Source organism: Acyrthosiphon pisum, chromosome A3 (genome assembly GCF_005508785.2).
Source record: "Acyrthosiphon pisum isolate AL4f chromosome A3, pea_aphid_22Mar2018_4r6ur, whole genome shotgun sequence".
Lineage (NCBI taxonomy): Eukaryota > Metazoa > Arthropoda > Insecta > Hemiptera > Aphididae > Acyrthosiphon > Acyrthosiphon pisum.
Genome location: NC_042496.1, coordinates 10770764 through 10773524, shown reverse-complemented (window position 1 = coordinate 10773524; position 2761 = coordinate 10770764).

The window sequence follows — 2761 nt, the reverse complement described above, 5'->3', positions numbered from 1 at the left end:
CAGCTCAAAAAGAGTCAAATATTTTCAAAATTTATCCTATATAGAAAATGCTAATATAAACATTCAGTGAAATTTTCAAGTTTCTACAGTCATTCGTTTTTTAATTACAAAAATATAAGAAAATCGTTACGTAAGAAATCGAGTGAATACCAAATGTTGTAAAAATATGAATTTCAAACGCTCATAAAAATTTAATTTGAGTTTCTTATAGACATTTTTTTTTGATAAAGGTGGATTATCCTTTTAGGAATCTTGTGTTACATTTTAAAATCTTAGTTCTAAAAAGAAAAATGTTTACGAATTATTAACTCAAAATAATCTGCTAATTTTCGTGATTTTTCCATATTTTGTCAATTTTTAAACTTTAAATGCTAATAAAAAAAAACTGTGACCAAGGATTTTTAATATTTTTCAAATGTCATTGTAACAGTATAGTAGGAGCCTTGTATTAAATTTTCAAGTATTTTTACCCAACAAATAAAGTTTTATTGACATTCATAGAAATAAAAACTAATTAAATTGGAAACTGAAATTGTCCGTAAACAGCTCAAAATAAATCAAAACATTTTGAAAATGTTATCATGTATATAAAATGGAAATAAAAACAATCAGTGAAGATTTCATGTATCTACAGTCATTCGTTTTAAAGTTACACCAAAAACCAAATTCAATTTTCTCGAAAAAAGGTTTTGCGTAAAAATTCCCGTTTTTCCTTAATTTTTCTTTTGTTTTTCACGGCGCTTTTGAAACTATTGGAAAAATTTTACTTTTGACCCCCCAAAGTACCAACTAGATTCACTTTCCTATCAGAAAAGATACTTTTGAAGAAAATCGAAGCAATTTTTCTGTCCTAAAAGGTGATGACAGACGCAAAAAAAAAAATAAAAAAAAAAACACACATCATTGTAAAATCAATACATTCATCGTTCCACTCAGAATCTAAAATTCAAATGCATATTTTTGCATATTTTGGTAAATAAAATGCATATTTTACTATTGTTTATTACATACAAATCCTAGCCCTGGTTACGACTAATATTGTTCTGTGGACTGTGATTACTCAACGCATTATTATACATTACGTACTGCGTATCAGCTTATCTGTACAACTTAAGCAGCCTAAGTACATTTTCATAACCAACATTTAAAATATTTGGCAAAAAAAGGTATTACATCTAATCGGTTATTAATTATTCTTGAAAAGTAGACCTTAGATCTAGTCTATTATTTTAAAATAATTGAAAATAATTTTTAATATAATAATTTTTACCTCAAATATCCTTATTTGTGACATAATTACTAACTATTAAACGACGACATACCAGTTTGAGTTATGCTCAGCCTCTCACGGATTATTTGGAATAAAAACTTTTCCTTCAATTTGGAGTTGAAGGTTCTACGAACATCATATTATTCGATGCACGATGCAATGCACAGTGTACTGTTATATTAATATAATCTTATGAATTAAGATGCGTTCACAAAGTACTTGCTACAATATACCTAATGGAATAATTTTGCTATGTCATATTAACCAACAAATTTCTACAATCCAATGTAGTACGGTTATACTTTCGTGTACTTATGCTATCCACTATATCTACTGCAATTAATGTTCTGAAACTTGATACTCATGTTCCATCTATCAACAGGACGTCAGAACGCACAAGATGACTGCACTGTATGTATGCGTGCTTCGAAGTGATCTTAATGGAAACTGTGAAAGCCATAATAATGAGTATAGAATGAATAGAACCTTAGAATATCACTACCACAACTACTATTATTACTTTAGATTATGAATAGATGTTCCGTGCCACCATAATGTAGTTTTACACACTAATTACGATTTACAACGTTCAATTATAAACTATAATATCTACCTCAGTATCTCAAACAGTAACACTTATCGATAATTCTTAGTGATATTTAATAAACTTTATGTATGTAAGTATGTTTTACAAATACTTGCGATGATTATACAGTTCAATAAATTTAATAAAAATAAAGCTATGAGCCAGTCAGTACTCAGAAGTCAGAACTCGCAGTACTGACTGGTATGTATGAACATCAAAACGCTTTTAGAGTGAAATAGATTAGGTATATAATTTAGTATAAAAAAAATTGAACAATTATTTATCATTTATTTTACAAAATATATTTTTGTTCTTGTTCAACAATTAGTAACGCAGATATTATAAATTTGTAGGAGCGGAAAAATGAAAAATACATTTGGGATTGTACATTTTAGATTCTGAGTGGAACGATGAATGTATTGACTTTACAATGATGTGCGTTTTTTTATTTTTTTTTATTTTTGTGTCTGTCATCACGGTTTGGGGCAGTAAAACTGCTTCGATTTTCTTCAACAGTACCTTGTTTGATGGGAAAGTGAACCTAGTTGGTGCATTCGGGAGGTCAAAATTTGAAATTTCCAATAGTTTTCAAAAGCGCCGTGAAAAACAAAAGAAAAATTAAGGAAAAACGGGAATTTTTACGCAAAAGCTGTTTTCAAGAAAATCGATTTTGTTTTTGGTGTAACTTTAATACAAATGACCGTAGATACATGAAATTTTCAATGGTTGTTTATATTTCCATTTTCTATACATAATAACATTTTCAAAATATTTTGATTTATTTCGAACTGTTTAGAGACATTTTCATTTTCCATTTTTTTTAGTTTTTTTTCTAAAAATATCAATACAATTTTATTTTATTTTATTTATATTGTTTCAAAGGCAGATGAAAAATATTAAAAATC